The sequence below is a fragment of the Peromyscus maniculatus genome, chromosome 4 (assembly GCF_049852395.1).
Source record: "Peromyscus maniculatus bairdii isolate BWxNUB_F1_BW_parent chromosome 4, HU_Pman_BW_mat_3.1, whole genome shotgun sequence".
Classification (NCBI taxonomy): Eukaryota; Metazoa; Chordata; class Mammalia; order Rodentia; family Cricetidae; genus Peromyscus; species Peromyscus maniculatus.
Genome location: NC_134855.1, coordinates 6,751,076 through 6,776,887, shown reverse-complemented (window position 1 = coordinate 6,776,887; position 25,812 = coordinate 6,751,076). Strand labels below are relative to the sequence as shown.

Sequence of the window (25,812 nt, the reverse complement as noted above, 5' to 3'; positions counted from 1 at the left end):
GTGTGGCTGAGACAGGAGAGAAGAGTGCTGGACGCCTATTGCTCAGTCTGCAATAGTGCTGAGCACAGCTCTGAGTCGGAAGTTGTTTGTTAAATTGTTACAGGGTCTTAGAATGCCAGAGACCAAGCTGGAATGGCTACCCACTACAAAAGGCTGAGCTGTGTTTGCTGGGGATGGAAGCTGTAGTATATATAATCATTTGAGCCTGGGTTTGGCGCATGGGATAGGTATCCCCTTTGTGGCAGTGGTTGAAACTATGAGTTAATAGTATCACATAGAGAAGTAAAGAGATGGGGTTGGCCATGGCTGAAAGGGAGAGTGTGATTAGCATGTTTCATACCCTGTGGGGAGCCTTGAAGTCATGGCTGTAGGCGGAAGTTTCTGTTCCACCACCAACTCCCAAATACCCAGCAGCTGCTTCCCAAATTATTGACTCAGAGGCTTAAATTAATTATAATTGTTTGGCTGATGGCTCAGGCTTATTACTAACTAGCTCACTCATCTTAAATGAACCCATTTCTATTCATCTGTGTATCACAAGTGTCTCGTGGCTTTACCTGTGCTCCATTACATCTTGCTCCCCTGGCAGTGCTCAGCGTCTGTGTTGACTCCGCCCTCTTCTCCCTGTAACTCTTGGATTTCCCACCTGGCTATAACCTGTCTTACCATAGGCCAAAGTAGCTTCTTTATTAACCATATTCAAGCATTCAGAAAGACCATCCCCCACAGCACATCCCTTTTTCTGTCTAATCTACACATGGCCTTTGTTTATCTGTTTATTGGGTTTGGCTGTGTGTTGTTTTCTCAATTAAAAAAGGAAATCCATTTTTTTATTTAAAAAATTAAAATTAAGGAACACTCTGAGTAGGTAATACACCGTTCTGTCATCTGTGTCTTTTGAGACTGTCTATCAACATGTTTAAATAGAGGGCGTGAGACAAAGGATGGAGCTTGCTGTCCCTGGATGGCCTCCCATTTCTGGGCATCTATCTGCTCCCCTGTCTGAGCCAAGCTCCACTCTGCCGCCCTGTGGGCCTGCCTCAGTCAGACGTGGGAACATGCAGTGAGTTTTCTCAGCTGCAGGTAACCAAAGCTGTTAGGATAGGGCTGTGGGTGGTGCCTGAGCGACCCTCTTCCGGTATCTTGGAGGGGTGGCCGGGATGTGGTCAGGCTGTGACCCAGTGCAGTGAGGAAGACGGCACATTTGATGAGTGCTAAGGAAGTCTAGACGCAGCGTCAGCCTGGAGAAGGACACACAGCAGAGACATTGCAGGGGGTGTCCCAAAGGAAGAAGTGGCATTTCAAATAAGGCACCACAGCAGGAACAGACGGGAGTGGCGCTGAGGGAAAGAGCCAGCCCTCTCTGCCAAGGCCCCGCCATGTGCCAGTTCTGCTCATTGCTGGGTCAGGCTCACAGCAGGCTATCCTCAGCACCTGTTCAGGTGGGCCCACGTGGATAAGTTAGCAACCTGTGTCCTTACTAGGGACCTAGGTGAACCCAAATGCCCTGGGGTTGGCAAGGCTGGGCAGCCCCTCCCAGCCTGCATGCAAGTGGGCGGCTACAACAGCTCTCAAAATGCTAGTGGGACTCAGCAGCAAGCAGCACAGAGGAAGCCCTTCAGAGCCCCGCTGACCTGGGCTAAACCCACCACGCCGCTTTCTTGCTGTGTGGCTTCTAAGAAACCCTCGGCTGAAGTCACTTCCCTTTCTGCCCCACACGGTAAACCAACCCATCTTTGCAGCCACCCCCTGGGGGACCCCAACCCCACACAGTGCTGCATCAACTCTCCGCAGCACAGCTGGCCACACACTTCACCTTCTGCTCCTGGGGAGCAAGGCTGACTGGATGAAGCTGCTAGAAGAACCTGGAAAATGCTGTCCCAGCATGGCCTTTAACACTCTGGTGGCTGCTCCTAGCTAGGGGAATCTTGACACTTCCTCAGGAAAACATCTGCTCTCCCCACACTCCTTCCTTCCTGCAAGGCCATGGCCACTGAGGGGTGGAAGCTGGGGGTCCACACTGCTGTCAGTGCAGTGACATTTATTAAGCTGCTACTGTGTGAGAGACACAGAGCAAGACACAGGCCCGCCTTCAAGGAACTAGGGTCTAGGCAAGGAGGCAAGGCAGAGTAGACTAAAAGATAAAAATACACAGCAGGGCACAATGCCAAGTGCAGCCAGGGCCACGAGAGGAGGTCCAACAAGCACCATGACAGTTGAAAAGAAAGAGTGTCCATGAACCAGGGTGGACAGAACCTTGGGCATACGTGTGACCAACAGTGGGAGGGATGGGAGAGAGGACGACCAGCACACTAAGTCCCCAGAAGACAACAGTCACACCTACTCATCCTCAACTCCATCAACCCAGCACTAGAGCCACCTGGAACTCATACAGTGACCTGAGCTGGCCCTCTCTGGCCCAGGGCCCACAGCAGAGACAACTCAAGGTGAAGACAGCGAGAACTGTCTATGGTGAATACACACACCTGACTGGAGAGAAGAAAGGGCATCTGAGTAGACAGCAACAGGACAAAAGAGTGACAATGTCAGAGTGGCCACAAGTATGCACCAGGAGGGAGCAGAGACAGATGGGAACACCCCCAACATGAGAACCAGAGGAGGCCCCACAGCTTGGTCTGGGAAGCAGGGGGCTTGTGCCAATCAGTACTCTGTCACCCTAAGACAACAAACACCTAAGGTAACACATTTACAAAGAGAAAATATTTGGCTCGTAGTTGTGCAGGTTCCAGTCCAGATCAAGAGAAGACAGAATGTCACTGAGGGACCATTAAATTAGAGCAACTGCTCTCCTCTTGAGCCAGGAAGCAGAGCCAGAGAGAAGGAAAACCTAAGGCCCCATAATCTCCATCTAGGGCAGTCTCACACTGACCTAAGGACCTTCTGCTACACCCCTACCTCTAATGGTCCCACTACCACCTTCCAACAGTATCATCTTGGGGCCCGAGCCTTTTAACAGTAACATTTGTAGGACCCTCACGGACAGTGAACATCTAGTCCACTGTGCATGTGCTTAGCAAGGAGGCCTGATGCTCCCTCAGCCTCCATTTGGGAGGTGCTCTCCCTAACTACAGCCCTGCCGGCTCACCCGCACCAGGGACACCTGCTCAAGGGGAGGGAAGGGACACCAGTGGGCTTTGTGACCCCAGCAGGCCATGACACTTCATCCAATCTCCTTGCAGAGTACTGCTGTGAAAAGCTCATGTTCCACGAGGTTGTGAATTGCTTTTCCAAGCCCATCCAACTCAGAAAAATATCAATGCTATGAGGTCTGGCTTCAACCTGTTCTTGGAAATGTCATATGCATACCCATGGATCGATATCTGATATTACCATTAGCATGGCAGTGGGCAATGCTTGTCCTAAAATCACAGGCGTTGATCCTCAATGGCCACTGCTTTTTTCCCACCTCACCTAGGATGCAGGGTTAGCATGGGGAACTGGCCTCAAGAAAAACACTGGAAAATGCAATAGGTGAGTCAAAAAGTCCAAAGACTCGACTGAGAAGGAAGGCACTTCCGAGTACAAGGGCAGAAGAAAGTTCCAGTCCCGTCGTGTGAGGCTGTCTGCAGGGCGCAGGGCTGAGAGTGCAGGCTGACAAGGCAGCCTGTGAGCCCTCCCACCACAAACAGTGCCCACAGGCTTGGCCTACCCTCCCCCAGGACTGCTCCAAAATGCCCCTCTCTCCACCCCTGCTCACTCCAGGTGGGTGGCTCACTTGTCTCCCTCAGCTCTCTCTCCACCCAGTTGTCCCGTCCCAACTCAGAGTAGAACCTCTGAAGCCCAGGACCCAGCCGAGGCCTAGGGTCCATTCCGAGCTCGGCAACCAGCGCCTGTGCCACACAGTCCACTCTCATGCTTTGCCCCCCTGGCGACACCTGCCTCTGCCCTGTCCACAACAGCAGAGCAGCCCAACCCTGGAGCACCAGCTGCTTCTCTACCAGCCACCACGGCCCCCCTCAGTCCTCACTCTCCCAGCAACTCCTGCCCCGCCACCGACGGAGCACTGGACCCCACAGCCGCAGAATCTCCTCCTGACTAAGGCCAGTGGCGTAAAGCCGTTTGGCCTCAAGTCAGCTCTGACAGGGCCCCAGCCCCAGGTCTAAACCACTCTCTCTAGCCTCGGCTTCCCCTTCTCCCAGCCCCTTGGTCTCTAGGGCCTCCGTGGCCTCAGTTGACTGACTGCTCCGTGAAAACCAGGAGTCAGTCCAGCTGCCAACCTCTCCCCTGCTCCTCACCACCCTCTCCTATCCCATAGTCACATGTGCTAGCATACTAAGGACACCCACTCTGACGGAACACCACCGCATCCTTCAAACACCCACTTGTCCAGTGGCCCCTCCCCACACCCAGGCTTCTACACAGGCAGGGTGCCCCTGCTGTTACGACTGTAGCCTCAGTTCACCTAACTTTCTCAGCACCCACTATGGCCAGTTTATATTTTTAAACACTTCTAATATATATAAATATATTTGTAAATTAAAGATACACTCTAAGGTACATTTTACAATATCTACATACATTGGAAAATGAATACAAATATAAGATTATAAAGATAAAGATATGAGTATAAAAATAATTGTACTTTATTCATTTCTGAAGTACCTAAGTAATGAAAGCATTTTCTTTTTTTTTTTTTCTTTCTTTCTTTCTTTCTTTCTTTTTTTTTTTTTTTTTTTTGTGGTTTTCCAGACAGGGTTTCTTTGTGTAGCCCTGGCTGTCCTGGATCTTGTCTGTAGACCAGGCTGGCCTCGAACTCCCAGAGATCCACCTGGCTCTGCCTCCTGAGAGCTGGGATTAAAGGCGTGCACCACCACCGCCTGGCATGAAAGCAATTTTCTCAATGTTTGTATAAACTTGTTCACAGAAGTGCAATGCAGAGTGTACACGACACTGAGGGTAGACCTCAAGGAATTCTCACTTATAACCAGCAGCTGTGTGCAGATCACGACCCACCTCTAAGGGCAGCCACTACTGTGGGTTTTGTTAGTATTGATTCACCTTGTATATTGGCAATCTATACAAGCGGACATTCAGCATATGTACCGGTGTCTGTGTGAGAATGAATGTTGTCGTTCCCAGATTTTCCAGCTGAATTGTGCTCATTGGCCCCTTCTGACTCTGGGATTCCATCAAGGAATACCATTTTACTAGGATCCTAACAGGGTCTGTCCATCCTATTACTGACAAGCTCTGGCCTTGCTTCCCATTTGGGCAATTAGAGCCAGCGATGCTGCCCATATTGCGGATGGAGCAAGGTCTGTGGGACACCCCCCCCACCCCCCACCCCCGCCTTCCACTCTCTGTCAGTCTCAAAGCTGGTTCTGTACCCAGTGAGGGGCGGAGGTTGTCTGGCTTTAGCAGACAACGCTGATTTTTGTGGTGGTTAAGCCAGCTTACACTCCCACCAGTGTGGAGAGAAATTTGTCTGCCCCATGGTCTAGCCATCATTTCCCCTTCCTATTAGCTATTCTGGTAAAGAGGTGTGGACAGGATAAACATGACAGTCCCTTTAGAGAAGGGAACAGTGACAGTTAGGGCCTCTCAAACTTAGAGACCTGAGGTGAGTACAAGCCAAGTGTGATATGGTTGTGTGGTGGTATTCTAATTGTACTGAAATGTGATTTTGATTGTATGTTAATAAATAAAGTTGCCCGGGGGTCAGAGCTATTAGAGCCATAGACAGAGTGTGGCGGTGGTGGCACACGCCTTTAATCCCATAGATCTCTGTGTGTTCAGGGATACAGCCAGCATTGGAGACATATGCCTTTAAGATCTAGGGGGCTGTACATTCAGACAGTGACGAGGCAGTCACGTGTTTGGGTTTACAACCAATGAGAAGGCAGAACAATAATACTATAAAAAAGACGTACAGACAGGATATAGCTCTCTTTCGGGAAGCTGGGACAGCAGAAGGAAGGGTGAGATTTTAGCTCTGAGTTCTGACCTCTTGGCTTTCTCTTTTACATTGTTTCTGTGTTTCTTATTTAATAAGACGGTTGGTTACATCTACATGGTTGCCTAAGTATGGTTTCTTCATAAAACCCTGAGGAGAGGACACTAATGCACTGTGGGCAAGGACGCACAGGTCAGCCCCATACAAGACAGATTCACAGAAGAAAGTGGGGTCAAACACCCTAAGAGCTGAGAATAGGGCAGTGATGACCCTGCTGTTCTCTTATCTTTTCCAGAACTAATATTTAATAAAGATTTTAAAACAGATATAATTTATGGGACCCAAGTTCACTCTTTAAAACTCTGGAATTCAGTGGTTCTCATCACAGTCCATGAGGGGCTTGGTCATCACCTGCTTAGTGTTAACAGACCACTCTCATCACCATCCTACAAAACCCTCTGCCCACACACTAGTTAGCGCCCACTGGCCCCTCGCCACCCTCCAGTCACTGACCTCCTCCTGTGGGTGGGTCAGGCTCTGCCTCTCCTGGATGCATCACACCAATGGAATCATGCAATAACGGGCCTTCTTTTACTGTACCTCTTCCTTGTTCGCCCACACTACTGCACAAGTCTGCTGTGTGAGCTCAAAGGGCCCGCACCCTGGACGTCCTTCTGTCCACTCACCAGCTGACAGGAACTTGAGGTGTTTGGGGTCTCTTGGGTATATGCCTCAGAGTGGAATGGCTAGTCACATGGTAACTCAATATTCAACTGTTTGAGCATCACTGTGCTTTCCAAAGACTATGAACTGGAACAAAGGTGCCCAGCAAACTGTTCCACGGAGTGTGAAGAGACATACCCCGGAACTGCCCCGAAAGCAGCTCAGGGAGGTGATGTGCCTGCTCGGTCCCACCCGAGGCAGAAGGTGCATACCCAGATACCCTGGAGGGCTGGAGAAGCTGCCAAACGTCAGCCTCATGCAGGGGCTCTGCTTTGAGCTGGACCCTGCTCCTGCCTTAACTTCATGACTTTATGCTTTATCTTCTTTCAATAATTATTTCATGTTCTATTTTACAATCACTGTCAAAAGTATTTAGAAGTGGCTGAGTCCTGGAATGGCTCCATCTGCTGCTCCTTTCCCATTGTCCTGCCTGTGCATGTGACTTTGGGTCTGATGCACCTCCCAATTGCTGAGCATGTAGGTTTTCTCCCAGGAACGGTGTTAGCATGGGTGTAGCAAGAGCTACATGTGAAGGGTGGATGCTGGAATACCTGAAATGGGTTCCTGTTACAATCAGATGTGAAGCGAAACCTAGCTGGGTAGCAAACGCTCCTCCAGCCACTGTCCCTTCCCCACAACTGGATGGCACTGTTCCAGTGGCTCCAGGCAGTTCCACTGTGGATGAACTCTGTCAACATGGTATTCTTTCTTTGAAGCGTTCTTTGATGAGGGTGCAAATTATGTCTGCCTTTGAAATTGACATTTCACCTAGATGTTAGGGGTTCATTTTTGCTATTTTGTCTGGTTCACAGGCAGCCCTAACAATCTGCAGGCTCAGGTCTTTTTCTGGTTTAATTGAGGACTCTGTCTAACCCCCGCCTGACCTCCAGCTTAGGCACTCTGAAGGACATACACTGGCCCATCTCATCCAAACCTCTCCTCAGTTTCCTTCCTCCTGGCCCAGGATTCTCAGCGATCATGGGTACCACTTCTCACTTCTGATGCGGACATGTGTGATATACTTCCTAACGCCTTTCGGTCAGCAAGTCCCTTCTCTTCCCAGCCTGCTGTCTCATCTTTCAGAGCACCTCTGACTTTCCCAAGAGGGCAACACAGATGACAGGACACCTGCCCCAGTTTAACGAGCCAACTTCCTTTCGGGCTGAATATTCTTGGTGTTTCTCTCTAGCGTTAAGTTTTTCTGCCTTTTCTACCTGACCATTCTTTGTTTTCTGGATTGCTTGTTTTGAGATAGGGACTCACACTATAGCCCAGGTTGGCCTCAAATGTCTAAGGTTGGAATGCAGATGGAAAGACTAGAGCTCCAGCAACCATCTTGGGTCATGAGATAGCCTCAGCCTTAGAAAAAATTTAGGTCCCTGATCCAACATGCTCCTTACCTACTCTGAGCCAATAACCTTCTAACTTCTCACACATGAAGAAGAAACTTGTATCTTATTATGTCCTTGTTCTCTGATATTTCTTTTGTTTGTTTGTTTTGTTTTGTTTTTCGAGACAGGGTCTCTCTTTGTAGCCTTGGCTGTCCTGGAACTCTCTCTGTAGACCAGGCTGGCCTCAAACTAGAGATCCGAATGTCTCTGTCTCCTGAGTGCTGGGATTTTAAAGACATGCGCTACCACCACCCGGCTTCTCTTGCATTTCTAACACTTGTAACCCACCCAGAGAACAACGGTCAGATGAGAAAACGGCTCGCAATAGCTACAGCTATATGCTGCTCAGCCTCCATTATCTACTTAACTGGATTTAGAATCCCACTGGGAAGTCTCTGAGGGCATTTGCAGAGAGGTTTAAGTAACAAGGAAAGATCCTGAATGTGGGCAGCATCATCCATGTCTTGCAGTTTGGGGCTGAATAAACATAAACCAGAATTCACCTCTCTGCTTCCTGATGGCAGACAATGTCACGGCCTCACATTCCCATCATTATGACTTCCTGACACAGCGGACTGTATTCCTTAAACTGTGAGCCAAATTGAGCCCCTCCTTCCTTACATTTTTTTGCCTCCGACATTTTGTTACAGTGAGAAAAGGTAACCAACACAAGTCATCTCTATTCTCCATCAACAAAGTCTCCACAGTGTTTACACATATCAACTAAAAACACTGAAAGGAAAAGGAATCTGCATAAATGAGGGTGATTTCACTGCTTTACAAAAATTAACATGTGGGGGATGGGAATTTTGGTCAGTGCTGTGCTTGCCTAGCAAGCACAAAGTTCAGTCTCCAGTACCAAATGGGGAAAAAAAAAATCACATTTTAACCAACTCATTTTCCCAAACGAACATCACCATTTTATCATGTTTTATAAAATACCTTATAATCACCCTACATCTTTACCAACATTTAGAATATATGTTGTCAGTCATCACTGTTATCACATTTAAATGCTCTGGGAAGAGTCAGAGACCAATTAATTGATTTTAATCTATTCATTCACTACCTATTGGTAAAGGCTACTCTATAACAAGTGTAGTTATAAAAATGAAGCTCTGGGTTAAAGGACAAACATTAGGAAGTAATCCTAAGAGGAGAGAGATGGATCAGCAGTTAAGAGCACTGACTGATGTTCCAGAGGACCCAGGTTCAATTCCCAGGTCGTCTGGTGTCTGATCACACCAGGATAGGAAGTAATCCTAACGCCACCCACCATGTGTGCCAACTCAGACACCCAGGGTGGTGATGGGGGTCCTGAAAACATTTTGTCCTCATCACCCAGGTGTGAATGGGAATGTCTTCCCCTCTCCTTCACAGCCAGCTGAGACCTGCCACCAAGGTCTGGGGTCTTGTGCTGTCACTTCCCATCACGCCATGTTTTCTGTGACTTCCTGTATTAGTTAATACTAACCGCCATGTTCCCCTACTACGCTAACACGCGGTGCCCATGGATCTGGCTTTCCTTCACATGTGTTCATGTTCACACAGCTTCATGCCTGTGTCCGACTGGTCAATTTAACCCTGTGGAGCCATCTGTAAAGGTGTTCAGGTGACGGGAACACCATCACCACACTGAAGAATTACCCAGGAACAAGACACCTCACTAGGCATCTTGCCCATATAACTAACATACCACTGAATCCTTACAATGACCGTTATCACAGCCATTGAAGATGAACAGCTGGTGCTTATCCAAGCCCCTGGCTGCAGAGGCAGAAGGATCAATCACAAGTTCAGGGCTGGCTTGGGGTACATATTGAGACCATTGATAAATACGAAATAAGGACTGGCGAGATGGCAGGGCGGGTAGAAGTGCAGGCTTGCTGCCCAACTCGGGGCCTGAGCTCCAGATCCCACGTGGAAGAAGAAACCAGACCCCCAAGCTGCCTCCTCCACCTGTGCACCATGGTACACGTGCGCGCGCGCACGCGTGCACGCACACACAATAATAAGAAAATAAAAATGTTAATTAAAAGATCAAAATCAACTGAGCCAACAGGCCTGGGAAGGTTATGTATCTTACCTAGAACCGTCCACCAGCTGGAGGACTCTCTCTGGGATTGAGTATTTGGGCAAAGGTAGGACTGTCTCACAAGGCTGCCTGGTACACATGCTCCTGATGCTCCCTCACACTCCAGCCCAGTTTCTTCTCAGCTCAATCAACACAGCCACTTCCCTTCCCAGCCCCAGCGGTTAGGCCAGCTGTGTCCCTCCGTGTGCCCAGCCCAGCTGTGTCCCTCCGTGTGTCCAGCCCAGCTGTGTCCCTCCGTGTGCCCAGCCCAGCTGTGTCCCTCCGTGTGTCCAGCCCAGCTGTGTCCCTCCGTGTGCCCAGCCCTGTCACTATGTGGCTTTCAGTACAAGGGTCGGCGCCTCAGCGACACTCAGTGCTCTCGGGGTTCCTGGTCACACACCCGCTGCCCACTGGCCCATCAGCTGGTTCTGTAAACTGACTTCAGCCGGGTTCTCGGGCTTACTGAAACTTTTAACTGACCAGTTCAATAATAGTCTCTGTAGACCTTGTGTGCTCCGTGACACTGCAGCCCACTTGAGTCCATCGGAATAGCAGCCTATACTAGATCCAGACACGCACCTTTCCTCTAGAACTGCACGTCCTTCCTGGACCCAGAATGTTGGGCAGATTTGGGTGGGGATGACACCCTTCCTGCTCGGGGGCCAGAGATTTCTTTCCACAGGGCCAGCAACAGGAGGCGTCAATACTTTTTTTCTTTCTTTTTTCTTTCTTTTTTTTTTTTTTTTTTTTTTGGTTTTTTGAGACAGGGTTTCTCTGTGTAGCTTTGCACCTTTCCTGGATCTTGCTTTGTAGACCAGGCTGGCCTCGAACTCACAGAGATCCTCCTGCCTCTGCCTCCCGGGTACTGGGACTAAAGGCGTGCGCCACCACCGCCCGGCATCAATACTTTCTTGAGGTTTCTGAGAGATGCAGCAAAGACCTTCTCTGAGTCTTTACTCAGTGAAAACAAAACTAAATTCCTTGGAGTCAGGGCCTAACTGACTGACAGCATTAGAGAACAAGACTCTGGTGTTGCAAACACAAGAGGGGCCCAGCTCGGGGGCAGGAGGAAGACCCTGACGGAAGGAGGCAGAGGCGGTGCCTGCACCATGGTCTTCCATCTTAGCTGGCCGCTCCCCCTCTGCCCTCCCCTGGCCCTTCCACCGTGCCCGGTGTCCCTACACCGACACGCCCAGCCGTGCACCCCCAACCTTTGCTTCCCACACAGCCCTCCTGAGCAATCCCATCATCCCTGACAAGAGACCCCAGAGGCCACACACTGAAGGATGGCCCATCCAGGAGATATTAGAAGCCCCTATGAAGAGTGCCAGCTTCCTTCTCCCTGGTGGCGTCAGATGCTGATGTTCCCAATGACTTGCCTAGCAAGAAGTCTCTTCTAGTGACAGGTGAGTGATCAGTCACCAATGGACAGTCCACCCAAGTTGCATCAAGGCTGGCCAGACTCAAAATGGTCAAACTGCAGTTCACTACCTTCTTCCTCCCCACCTAATATTCCCTTCAAATTCCATTTCTCAGTGACCAGACCCACCCATCATCTCCTGTCGACAAAACAAACGACTGACACCACCCCCGTCCCCTACTACCATCATCATGCAAGGGCCTACCACTTCAGCTTCGTAAAACAGCCGTCCACGGCCAGGGTCAGGCCCCACTACCCGGCATCTGGATCCTGGAAATAGCATTCATATCTCCTGATGCCCACCTTTCTTGCCATCCTCCTCCACAGTATACCAAAGTCGGCAGTGACAGGGCCTTGGACCACCCTCCCTCGACTCCAGGACAAGGTCCAAATGCAGGCTCACTCACCCGCCACTGGGCCCTCTCTGAAGCCCCTCCAGCAGCATTTCCTCCAGTCTCCCAGTCACCCACACCCTTCACACAGTGCCCTCACCACCACAGCAGCTCGCCTGACTTCTGTGTGGCTGCCCAAACACACCTAGCACCATGCCCTGCACCCCGAAAGCTGAAGCCTTTCTCTAGGACCTGAGGTCGGTGTGATCCCATGGGCTTCCACTCCCAAGTGTGCCTCTCCCAACACGGCCCTGGCCTCATTAACTCTCCTGCCCACTAAGACCGCAGGGTCCCCGGGGCAGTTACATGTTCCAAAGATGTGCACAGCATGATTAAAAAACGCTAATGAGTCAAGGCATCCTCCCATTCCCTCAAGAAGTGAGGAAGCAGCCAGTCAAGAGCTCAGAAAGAACAGCTTAACTGACAGCTGGGAGGCCTGAGGTCAAAGTCAACAGCTAGGACACAGCGTGGCAGAGATTTCTAGCCCAGTTCAAGCAATGCCATTTCCTGGGACCAGCATCCATCTTTCCCTTGTTCTCAACACTGGCCACACTGGCATCCTCCTGCCTCCAATTATTTTTTTGTTTGGTTGGTTCGGTTTGGTTTGGTTTTTTCAAGACAGGGTTTCTTTGTGTAACAGCCCTGGCTGTCCTAAAATTCACTCTGTAGACCAGACTGGACTTGAACTCACAAAGATCTGCCTGCATCTGCCTCCTGAATGCTGCGATTAAAGGGGTGCCTCCAACTCTTAAGTGCTGGATGACAGACATGTGTCCCCACACTGGGCTGCAGTTAATATTTTACACACTGATTTCCTACTGCTTTGTGCTTAGTCAGCATTACACAAGACAGAAAGGCCAGGGCTGTTCCTCCTGCCTCACAGCAGCACAGTGCTGGCACTCACTGGCCCCAGTGAGGACTGGACAAGGAGACAGAGGCTGGGCAGGACATGGAGAAGGAGGAGGAATGCTGCTCTCTACCTTAGGCTGCAGGTGTGACACCTCCAGCTCCTTCCTTCTCAGTCACCAATCCTGGCTTTCCCACCTAAGAAGGACACACATACACCAGGGAACTCCTCACGGCAAATTCTGGCTCCACACTGGTGATTTTTCCAAAATACAGGCTGCTCCTATCTATTCCAGGAGCACCACTGGGTATGCTGATAAAACTGGGTTCCAAGACCCTCCCAAGCCTAAAATGCTCCCCTGTAACCCCTAGTCCAGAGCCATGGTGGAAGTGCGGAGAACAAAGACACTGTTCTTCTGAGGCAGCCATGTCACCAGGTAGACAGCGGAGCCTCATACCCAGTCAGGGCTTAGTCCTGCTCCCTTGCAGTCACACTGACTACTCAGCAAACCCCTGCTTCAGAGGCTGTCATCTGAGCAAACCCTTAACTACTGACATGGTTTATTAGCAGCCATGTATGACCTGCTAGCAGCTGTTACAAGATTGCTAGAGTCAAGGGATGTGCTCACACGGCTGAGAAATCAGAACAAAGCGGCCAAGTCTCTGCCCTCATCTGGGAAGGGCAGCAGCATGACCCTCCAGACTGACACTCCACCGATGAGCACAAAGGCCGTGGGGGCGCGAGTGCAAAGGTGCCCAAGATAAGTGACATAAGAAAACTAGCTGAAGTCGGCCAGGAGGCCACACACCAATCAGCAAATAACTTCTAACTGAAAACCTTCCCCACAGAACCCAAATCTTAACTCTGGTCATCAGGCACCAAGCACACACACCAATAATCACTCTCTTTCTATTTACTAGAAAGTCCTAACACTTTGAGTTGAACTTAACTCCCCAAATCCAATAGGAACTTTAAAATACATAAAAATCAAGCAAAACTATGATAGGAGATTTTATCTAATGCTGCTCCATTTCCTCACCTCATCTGTGACGCCACAAGGTGAGCACCAGATCATACTTTAAGGTGTCTGGGTGTGAAAAGGGGCACCTACAGAGGCAAAAGAACCCCGACTCTCTCATAGCCATCTTGGGCAATGAGCCCCTCTGAGCTTCCATTGTCTTAAGTGCACCACACCGACCCTGCCTGCCCTGCCCAATCAACATGAGGTGGAGATAACTGTCACTGAGATATTTGAGCACTGTAAAGTGTTCCAATATTATAGGATGGAAGGGACCGCTGAGCCGACAACCTTCTTGTTTTGTGGATTTCAATCAGTCCATTTTCTTCATCAGTTCATTCCTCACACATTTAACTAACCACTAGATACTCACTGGGGAGCAAAGCAGCCACAGTCCTTGGCACCATAGATCCTACACCAGGGACCCAGACACACACAGTGGCCACTTCCCTAAAGAGCTTGTCTGCAGTCCTGGCTAACAACTTGGTCTCCTTTCTTTAAGGACTTAGACAACAGAAGGGTTTAGGCAAGGGGAATGGCATTCTCTGATCTTTCTGGCTACCCCAGCCTAGCACCCTAGCTCCCGGAGTGGAGATTCACAAGTTGCCAGTGGCCACACAGTGTCTGTCATTCCATGCCACACTGCATTGTGGAAACCCAGGAGGGAGCAATCTACAAATGCCACTGGACTTAAAGAGTCAGAGGTACGGTGCCTGGAAAGAAAGGCATAAGTCAGGCATGATCACACCTGGAATCCCAGCACTTGGGAGGTGGGGGTGGGAGTGTCAGAGGTTCAAAGGCACACTTGGCCATAAAACGAATTCAAAGCCACCCTGGGACAGATAAATACCAGAAAGACAGGCAGACAGACAGGCAGACAGGCAGACAGACAGACAGACAGAGAAAAGAAAGGGAGGGGGAAAGAGGGAGGAGAGAAGTTACAGAGAAGACAGAATGAAGGAAATGTCTTAAAACAGTAGAAGTCACTAATCCCACACAATAAATTTTATTACCATAAAGGAGTGAAACAAGTTCTTCTGGGTTTATTATTTTCCATAAATATCTAATTCAAAACTGTACTAACAGATCTCCCTTGCCCTACTTACCAGACTTCACACGAGTGGGTGAGAATAACTGGACCCAATAATCATGGACTTAAACATGCTTCTTATTGCTCCTTCTTTCCAAATGAGGTAATTTTCAAGAAACTTGTGACAGCCAAGGCCAACCATTTAAATGTCCTTCTGATTGCTAAGTAATTGTCTTAACCTTAAACTTAAACCTTATAATTAAAATATCTAAATCTGGGGCTGGAAAGATGGCTCAGCAGGTAAGAGCTTTGGCTGTTCTTCCAGAGGACCTGAGTTCAGTTCCCAGCACCCACATGGAGGCTCACAACTGCCTGTAACTCCATTTCCAGGGGATTTGATGCCCTCTTCTGGCTTGCACATGGAAGATACACACACACACACACACACACACACACACACACACACACACACACCAGTGCCCGCCTGGGGAAAGCTCAGGGAATCATCAGTACTCAGGGAAGCAGGGTGCTCACCATGACTCGGGCCTTACCACCTTCTCTAAGAAGAGCTGGGGCAAGAGAGGAGAGCAAACACTTGTGGACCCGCTCACAAGCTGGGAAGGAGCACCCTCGGGATGGCTTTGGGCTCTGTGACTTCCAGTTGGCTTCTCTTGGCCATCTGACTGGCACCATTAACACTGCTAAGAAAAAGAAACAGGCAGAGAGGCCTGCTTGTGCTCCTCCAGACAGCTTCCTTCCAGGCACCCTGCTGCACCCTCACTTCAAAGCCCCAAGTTACAGAATACTCATCCTACAAGGCAGGGAAGACATCTACGCGGTACTGTCTGTGACACAGCTAGAATGTCAGCCCAGGTCAGCCTACCCAGAGCCTGAATCTGCTTGGCCACTTCATTCCATGGCCTCTATGATGATGAATCTCCGTCAGTCATCCTCCACTTGCACTAAAGGGAAGAACAGGACTACATGATCCCCATGTGCCTAGTGTCTGGTACAAGATGTAGCCCAGAAGTCAGCAGAGTGAAAAGTGAATGCTCACCTGGAGAAAGTGACACATCCTCTCCAAGGTCAAGGAGTTCCCACAATGACAGTTAAGGAAATATATTCTGACCCAACCAACTCTCTCTTGCCCATGTCAAAGTCTACAGGCTGGGCTGGAGAGATGGTTCAGTAGTTAAGAGCACTTGCTGCCCTTGCAGAGAACCAGAGTTCAATTTCCAGCACCCCCATAAAGAAACACAACCACCTGTTAACTCCAGATCCAGGGATCTGACGCCCTCTTCTGTACCCCATGGGCTCCTGCACATACACAGTGCACAAAAATTCATGCAGGCACACACATACACACATAAGTAAACTAAATAAATAAATCTTTTAAAAATCTGTAGGCGCTGGGTGTGGTGGCGCACACCTTTAATCCCAGAACTCGAGAGGCAGAGGCAGGCAGATCTCTGTGAGTTCAAGGCCAGCCTGGGCTACAGAGCTAGTTCTAGGTCAGCCAGGGCTACACAGAGAAACCCCATCTTGAAAAACTGGCTACCCAGCCGGGCTGTGGTGGCGCAAGCCTTTAATCCCAGCACTCCGGAGGCAGAGCCAGGCGGATCTCTGTGAGTTCGAGGCCAGCCTGGGCTACCAAGTGAGCTCCAGGAAAGGCGCAAAGCTACACAGAGAAACCCTGTCTCGAAAAACCAAAAAAAAAAAAAACAAAAAAAAAAAAGAAAAACTGGCTACCTAGTCATGTCCCTCAGCCTCTATCCTCCAGCCCAGCCCCTGGCAGGTTGAGGACAAAGGTACACGTCAGCAATGAGACCAGCCCATCTTTGGCCTATTCTTCCCCCAACTCTGCGGCAGCCACACCCAAAGCCCCTAGCTCGCTGAGGGCACGGCACGTGCCTATCTTCGGATAAGTACTTAGGGATTTGGAGATTTAGGAAGAGTCCGGAGACTAGGCTGACTTACAGAGAAACTGTAGGTGACCACATTTGGATGTATGACTCATCTGGACAGAGGTCTGTCATGCCATTGCCCAAGAAGCCTACTCTGGGCAGAGCCCTGGGAACTCAGCAGTAAGCAGCCTTTCTCTGAGCAGGAAGAAACGTGCAGAATGCCACACATACACTAACCAGATGCATGGTTGGGTCAGCGTACGCACATGACAGCCGTGAAAGGAGCACAGAGGGAGGATCCAGAAGGACTGAGGAGCCTTTCACAAAGGAGAAAAACAGAGCCAGACTGTGGTGGCGGATCTCTGAGTTCGAGGCCACTCTGGGCTACAGAGCGAGTTCCAGGTCAGCCAGGGCTACACAGAGAAACCCTGTCTGGAGAGAAAAAAAAAATGAAAATTGGAAGCCGGGGAGACCCCTCCCCAAGTCACCCAAGAGAAGTCATTGTTCATGGCTTCTGCGAACTCCACACTGCTCACCCCTGCTCACACGTACTGCTGGGCCCACCACTATGCTCTGTAACCAGCGACTGGGGTGTCTTTCTCCACACAGCCTGGGAACATCTCAAAAGCCATATCTGTGTGCCCACTGTCTCAGTTAGGGTTTCTATTGCTGTGAAAAGACACCATGACCACGGCAACTCTTAGAAAGAAAACATTTAATTGGGGTGGCTGGCTCACAGTTTCAGAGGTTCAGTCCATTATCATCATGGCAGGGAGCAATGGCAGCGTGCAGGCAGATGTGGTGCTGGCTACATCTTGAGCAGAAGGTAACAGGAAGTCGACTGAGTGTCACACTGAGCAAAGCTTAGGCAAAAGAGACCTCAAAGCCTGTCCCCACAGTGGCACACTTCCTTCAACAAGGCCACACCTCCCTAATAGTGCCCCTCCCTTTGGGGGCCATTTCTTCCAAACCACCACACCCACCCACCATGTCTCCACACTCACCCTTAACTGCCCAGTGAGCATCTACGGCATGGAATGGAGTCTGCTTCGGGCTGTGAGCCACAGCAGCTCACCTGTTCCAAGCATGTACATGGCCTGCATCTATGCTGTTCAGGCTCTGCTAGCATGATGTTCTCTCCTCTGCACAAACCCCAAGACAGATCTGACCATCATCACCCATCCTACAGACAAGGAAACCAAGGTACAGGACCAGTAAGTTGTCCATGTTATCCAGCCAGTAAGTGCCAGGTTAGACTTCCAATCACAGACTAAATGGAAAATCACTTCCTAATTGTCAGCGAGCAAATTCCCTTCCCTTCCTCTTTCAGTTCTGTTTCCTATCCAGATACACAGACTGCCCTTTAACCTATTGTTCACTGGGACCAAAGCCATTTCATTCCCAGAGAAGAAAAAGGGACATCTCTTGTTAGTCTTCTAAACAATGCCTGCTAGCCAGGGCTGAGTAAACATCATGGGGAGGGAGATAAAAAGCCAGTGCTTACAGTATCAGAGGAATTCTGTGTACCAGCTGGAACATTCCCCTCTGTTGGGACCATTTCCAAATGAGAAAGTGAATACACAGCGGGGAGAGGGTCTATATAGATGGCTACAAGAGAAAAAATATAGAATTAAAAAAAAATAAAAATAAAAACTGGTCACAGCAGCTGCCTCCAGAGAGAAGACTGGGAACTGGCAGTTTGAAGAAGATAGACACCTCACAGCTGAGCTCCCTACTTGCTTAAAATAATCCTTGTAATTTTTGTTTAAACTTCTTAAGAGACAAAGATGTTACAACACTATTTAAAAGGAATGACCATGAACAAGAAAGACTGTGAGCAAAAACTGCACGAGCTGAGTGTGCAAGGGGGCAGGAGTACAGGGTACTTGTTTTCTTTCCATTTTCACGAATTCTCTGAGAATTTCACAGAATGTGTTTCGATCGCCCCAACTCCTCTCAGAACCACCCTTCCCTCCCATCCAACTCTGCATCCTCTTTGTCTGAGCTTTAAATCCATCAAGTCCAGCTGTGCTGCTACCCATACGCTTGGATGTGGGGCCGTCTACTGGAGCATGGAAAACACACCAAGGACTACATTTAAAGAAAGCCGACTCTCACCTCTTCCAGCAGCTATCGATTGCCAAGCTCCTCAGCCGGGGTGGAACTTCATGCCCACCTCCCCTGTCCATGCTGCAATTTGGTCCAGGTTAAGCCTGTCTAGTTCTTGTGCACACTGTCACAGCTGCTATGAGTTCATGTGTGCATTTGCCCTGCTGTGTCTAGAAAACATGGCTCCCTCATAGTCATCCATCACCTATGGCTAATGTAGTCTTTCCATCCTTCTTCCTCTTTAACGACCCCTGAGCCTTAGGAGGAGGGATGTGATATGGATGTCCCATCTAGCACTGAATATTCCACATCTCTTCTTTTCTGCACCTTAACCAGTTGTGAATCCTATGTCAACTGCCATCTACTGTAAGAAGAATCTTCCCTGAAGAGGGCTGAGGGATGGTCTACTCTACAGGTATAACAATATTATTAGGAGTTAGTTTAATACTGTCTATTTAGCAAAATAATTGTAGTAGGTTCTTACCTAGGGCATATGACCTGTCTAGTGCTGTGGGATGTCCTGTATGCTGTGAATATATGTTGCTGTGAATATATGTTGCTATGATTGATTGATAAATAAAATGCTGATTGGCCAGTAGCCAGGCAGGAAGGATAGTGTAGGCAGGACAAGGAGAGAGGAGAATGCTGGGTGGAAGGAGGCTGGGTCAGAGAGATGCTGCCAGCCGCCATGAAGAGAAGCAGATGTTAAGATACCGGTAAGCCACGAGGTCACATGGCAACTAATAGATTAAAAGAAATGGGTTAATTTAAGATATAAGAACAGTTAGCAAGAAGCCTGCCATGCCCATACAGTTTATAAGTAATCTAAGTCTCTCTGTGTTTATTTGGTTGGGTCTGAGTAGCTGCGGGACTGGCGGGTGAGAGAGATTTGTCCTGACTGTGGGCCAGGCAGGACCAGGAAAACTTCAGCTACAGTCTAGCCATAGGTTCTTGGTCCCATAATAGTTCCAGGTATTGGTTGGTTTCATCTTGTGGAGTCGGCCGTAAATCCAATCAGAAAATGACTGGTTAGTACCATGACATCCACACCACTAGTGCACTAGTGGTCATGCCTTTGCCAGGCCAATCACTGTAGTTCACAGGTTCTGAATTGGGTGAGACTAAAGATTACTTTTCTCCTCTGGTGGCACACATAGCTAGAAGGGTATATGAGCACTATAGAAGCTGGCCAGTAGAAAAGAAGCTTCCAGGTGAGTACTAAATTGGTTTCTCCATGTTCTATCATCCAAGTATGTGGCATCTTCAGCAAAAGGGTCCCAGCATCAAGTTCAAGTAACCAACAGCACTGGTAACAACCTATAGTTTTTGAGGGTCTAATGAATCTCATTGGTCAACAGCTCTAAAAGAGGTAAATAATTCCTGGCACTGAACTTTTATCTGTTAGTCTGCGGGGTCAAGTGGGACATTGGTACACTGTTATAGGGTAACTCTATTTTAACTTTTTATATATGTGTATATATGTGTGTGTATGTGTAGAGACATGTATACACACACACACACACACACACACACACACACACACACACACGGAAGTTTCTACAATAGGTTCCCTTAAGACTTTATTTATCCCCACCTGTATTCCCTTGCCCTGCCCTCCCATCCCTCATCCCAATTTAATTCTTCCTGTTTCATAGCTTTTGTCTTTTATGTTGAAGCTCACAAATTCCACCATAACACTGAAATATTATTTTCTTTGTTTGAGACCAGGTCTCACTATGTAGTCCTGAGGGGCCTAGAACTCACTATGTAGACCAGAATGGCCTTGAAAGCACAGAGATCTGTCTTCCTCTGCCTCATGAATGCTGGGATTACACACTTGTGCACAGACGAAACACATGCTGAAGGCACAACAGCCTGCCCAGCGGTCTTGGCAGAAGCTCATAAGTGTCTCTTCGGGACTGCTCTTCTATGGCCTGTGTGTTAAATGAAGCCCCAAGCCTGGTGGCTGACGATAAGAGCACCAGACCGGCTTCCTAGAGAACATCCTTCATCTGCTCCTTCACCGTGATTTGGTAACTCCCTACCAGCTGCCAAATGGGCTATAATACTCTGTTTTATTTTCTGAAACAGGCTGTTGTGAGCTGCCTATTGTGAGTGCTGCGAACTGAACTCAGGTCCTCTGGAAGATGACCAAGTGTCCTAAATACTGAGGCACCTCTTCAGCCCCTAGACAGGTATTTTAAAAGAACTAAATCACAGGTCACTGGCTTCCACTTTCCTGCTTTTCTGAAAGGTGTGAAGATTTTCAGCTTGCCAATCAGCAGCCAGAGTTAACACTCCCAAGAGGACACAGTCCAGCATTCTCCCACTCAGCTAAGAAAGCGTAGATCTGGAAAGGGAAGGAGACTTGTTCAAGGTTATATAAGAAGCAGAGGCCTCAGAATCCCTGGTCCTCAGCTCCCTGCATGCCACATGCTGTTCTGAGTAATCGGTGTTGGAAGCCAGGCAGGCAGGGGACAGCACAGGGAGAGAATGGTCCCAAGATTGGGTGCCAAGTAACTGAAGCACCTTCAAATAGCTTATTGATTCTTCACAACAAATTTACAAGGTATTCAGGCTTGTTCTTAATTTTTACAAATAAGGAAAACAAAGCTCTGAGAAGGTAAAAAGCTGGTGCAAGGTCACACAGCAGGAGACTAGTGGGGGATTCAAGCCAGTCTGCCTGGCTACCAAGTCAGAGCTATAAGAAACATGTTAGGTGCCGGGCGTGGTGGCGCACGCCTTTAATCCCAGCACTCGGGAGGCAGAGGCAGGCGGATCTCTGTGAGTTCGAGGCCAGCCTGGGCTACCAAGTGAGCTCCAGGAAAGGCGCAAAGCTACACAGAGAAACCCTGTCTCGAAAAAACAAAAAAAAAAAAAAAAAAAAAAAAAAAGAAACATGTTAGGGACAGATCGAAATGGGGTTTGGACATAACGGTTTTCTATTATGCAGTTTTCTCTCAGCTCTAAATGCTATCACCCCAATTACAAATTGAAAAGCCAATCATGGGGCCTGTGAAATGGCTCAGAGGTTAAAGGTGCCTACTACCAAACCTGAACACCTGAGTTTGATGCCTGGGACCCATATGGTAGAAGCAGAGAACAGACTCCCACAAGTTATCCTCCAACCTCCCCATGCACACTGTTACATGCACAAACACAAAATAAATGTAATAAAAATATTTTTTAAGAAGGAAAGAAAGAAAAATGAATCATCTCACTTTCTGGTATGTGCTCTTATCATCAGCTACCAGGCTTGGGGCTTCATTTTAACACACAGGCCATAGAAGAGCAGTCCCGAAGAGACATTTACATGGCTTCTGCCAAGACAGGGTGGAACAATTCACACAAGCTGCTTCTAGTCCTAGCCCCTGCCACACAAATGCTCCCCCACAAGAGCCTATCCCTGGGACATCTCCATATTGCCACTGGATCACCATACCAGTTGTAGCAAGGGAGGCCAGCACCGTGGTGTCTGGTCCCCAAAAGTCCCAAGCTTCTAAAATGAAGACAAACGCAAGCCAGCAAGAAGCCCTGTCCACACAACACTGGAGGTGTAGTGCAGGTCAGAGTGACCAACTGCTCCGGAGGCAACACCGGGTACCCAAAAGTCACATGCAGATAAAGGATATTTCTGGATCACAGGGGCCCCCATAATCTCTCTCCCGTCTCTCTGTCTCCGTAAACACCTAATGAAGGTCCATGGTGCTCTTCATTCTTAAGTCTGGAATATAGCAGAACCAAGTTGGATGGGAGTGGGAGCATTCCATAAGGCTCCGTTATAAGCCCAATCCATCAGCTTAGAGTCCTCACTGTGACTGGGGTCTAAAGGTCAGCCCACAACTAAACACACTTCACTTTCCATTGACCATGGCTCCCCAGGCTGCAGTAGCCTGATCCAAGGCCTCAGAGGGAGTACCATGATCTAGTTTGGAGGAGGGGTTCCTCACCACAAACTTCATCCCAAACTCTCAAGGAAGAGGCCTCATGTCACCTCTTGACAAGCAATTCCCCTCTGGCCCCTGGAAGGTCACAATTCGGCACCGGGATGCTCATGTTGCAAACAACAAAACACTCAAAAAGGCAAAAATAACTCCCAGGTGTCACAGAGCCAAAAAGCTGAGCTCTTGCTCCGGTTCCGTCTCATCACCCTCACCACGCTACCGTTCTCATCTTTTTGAGATCAGCACTGTGAAGATCTGCACCAGCATCTGCTCCCAGGAGTCAACAATCCAGAACCCTTTCGAGTACCGCACCAACGACTACTCTTGAAGAGCACACATTTTCCAACAGCCGATCAGCCAATGAAAGCCAACCACCCCGCGATCCAGCCATGCCCCTTCAACAGCAACGGGGGAGTTACAAAAAAATTAGTGCGCCCCACTTGGGGCTTAACGTGGCCTATTAACCAGGGCACCTGCGATCCTAGTGCGACTCAGCAAAGACAGGCAGGCCTGACCCGCCCCTCCAAGAGGCAACCGCGGATGCCTCGAGAGTCCTCAGAGAAGCCAAAGGCAGGGACGACGGAGAGGGCAGCTTCCCTTCTCCCGGGTGGGTCCCACTCACCCTCCCACTGCTCCTCACCTGCTGCCCCGCTTCCGGACCAGACAACGCGCCTCAGCCCCGCCCCCCGCCCCTACAGGGTTTCCCAGCCCCGCCCACTGCACCTGTGCTTCTCCCCAGACTCTCCGCACAGCCCCCTCCCACTGCTGCCCCAGGCCCCGCCCCCCACACCTGAGCCCTTACCCCGCAGCTACCTGCACACGGGTTCTAGTTCCCGCCCCTGGGACCGAGACCGCCCGAGCCCCACGCCACGAGCCAAGGCCCCCGACCCCCGCCCCCCGCACCTGCGCCCTTTCCCCGTTGCCACCCCGCCCCCACGCTGTCATTCGCGCCCCCGGGACCCGAGCCGGCCATGGCCCCGCCCCTCGAGCCGAGGTCCCACCCTCGAGCCGAGGCCCCGCCCCGGACCCTCAGGCCTGGGGTCCCGCCCCCCGCACCTGCAGCTGCCCGAGCCCGGGGACCCGCCTCACCCCGCCGCGCCCCGCCCCGCCCGCCCCGCCCCGCCAGCCGCTCCTCTCACCGCCTCTCTCACCGCCGCAGTCCCGGCTGGTCACCTTGACGCGGGCCACAGGGGCTGCCGCCGCTTCCTCATGGCCCTGCGAGAGGCCCAGCGGCAGCGGCGCCTTCGTTCTGAGGCCCGGGCCGGGCCAAGCCGGGTTGAGGCTAGGCCGGGCGCAAGCTTGAAACGCGGGGCCGACGCGGGAGCCCAGCCGGTGCCCAGCCGCAGTAGGAACCGTCCGCTCCCGGGCCTGAACGGCGGGTGGCTTAGCCAATCAGAGTGCAGCACCGTACCGGGATCCTCCAATCATCTTGTCGCAGGGGCGGAGACACGCAAATGAAGCGGCTGGTAAAGCCAGTGCGCAGCCGCTGCAGCAGCGGTCCCCCACCGGCCTCGGCCTGGGCTTCAGCCTGCAGACGCTCAGGTTTGCAGGGATGTTCAGCTGCCCTCTTCGGGCTCAACCACCCGCCACGCCCACCCCCTGCCTAGAAATAGCCGTGCGTTTATTCTGCACACATCCTTCCAGGCCTTACCCAGTGTCCCACTTAAATTCCTACCTAGAGTTTCTCATTTTCAACAAAAAAATGGCTTTGTGAGCAAGACATCACCTTAGCACCCATTCTTTATGACTCAGAGATAATCACAGTTCAGTCACACACTTAAAGGTTCTTGGGGCTGATCCATGTATTTCACACCTGGTAAAAGTTAGGCCTGAGGAGGGTCTTGCCCAAGACCATGCCAAATTCAAAGCTGGAGGAGGTGGGCCTGGAAGCTGTCTCTCCGCACCCAGGCTCTTTTACGCTGGGCCAGGCATATGCAGTGAACCGAGGTTGAATCATTGGCTAAAAGGCACAGATGGTAAGTTACATAGACTGTGGAAACCAGGGGGCGGCTGTGAAGGCCTGAAGGTCGGGAACCACAGCAAAATTCTGTTATACCTACCAGAGAGAGGAGGTAGGATGCTCCTCCGACATGTAGACAACATGTAGACAAAATCATCGCTTTGATAACTTGGTAATTCGTGGTGCTGCAGCATTAGCATATGGAAAGGTTTAAATACTGTACTATCCAAAAGAAGAGGGAGGGAAAACAATAGTCAGCAGAAATTAAACAACTTCTAGGTGTGGGATGGTGGATCTCTGAGGCAGACGTCTGCAATTTTGCATTAAGAACACAGTAATGATCAAAGAATAGTCTTAACTGTTTCCCTTAAATAAAACAAGAGATGCATGGTATGATGGTTCTTTTAGAAGATTCTGAATCCAGAGATGTGCAGGGTGAGAGCTGAGTGCAAAACCTTGAGGGAGGCTGGGGATATGGCTCTGAAGGTGAGAGTGTGTGGTGGTCAAGCGTGAAGACCTAAGTTCAAGTGCTCAGAACACACATGAGAAGATAGACATGGTGGTACAGGTACCTGTAACCCCAACGCTTAGGGTTGGGCCATGGAAGCAGGAGACTTGCTGTGACTTGCTGACTGCCAGGTTCAGTGAGAGACCCTGTCTCAAAGGAATAAGATGGAGTCTAGAGCAGGACACCCGACATCTTCCTCTGGCCTCTGCAAGTTCGTGAATGTGCATCACCTGACACACACAACACAAAAACAATTGTTGTAATTATTTTTGTAAATATTTATAAATTATTATAAAGTTTAGAGGGACCTGCTGCCTGAGTCCAAGCCTTGATTATTCTAGATGTGTGCACACATGCAAGTCATTTTTGCATGCCTCAGTTTCTTTACTGCAGATGATTGGAAGGAGGCTGGAGAGCTGGCTCAGCAGAGGTTCGGTTCCCAGCACCCACGTGAGGTGTGTCACAACCACCTGTACCTCCAGCTCCAGGCTGATCTGGCATCTCTGGCCTCTACCTCCACAGGAACCTGCACTTGTATGCACATACCCCCACACACAATTTTTAAAGGTATTATTAAA

General features: G+C 49.8%; 1 protein-coding gene across 15 annotated transcripts in view; it reads right to left on the bottom strand.

Annotated features, from left to right (window-relative positions):
- The window catches only part of Ralgps1 (Ral GEF with PH domain and SH3 binding motif 1), a 247,962-nt gene extending 223,795 nt beyond the window's left edge, over positions 1-24,167 (bottom strand). For 3 of the 15 annotated variants that reach the window (XM_006988712.4, XM_016007158.3, XM_076568848.1), the window contains exon 1: positions 23,906-24,167. The gene's annotated coding sequence lies outside the window, so the exon portion shown is untranslated. Of the gene's footprint in view, positions 1-23,406; positions 23,448-23,905 lie in introns of those variants that run through there. The other 12 variants (XM_042274830.2, XM_076568857.1, XM_016007160.3 and 9 more) reach the window with 8 other exon arrangements.
- Between the last annotated feature and the right edge of the window lie 1,645 nt (positions 24,168-25,812).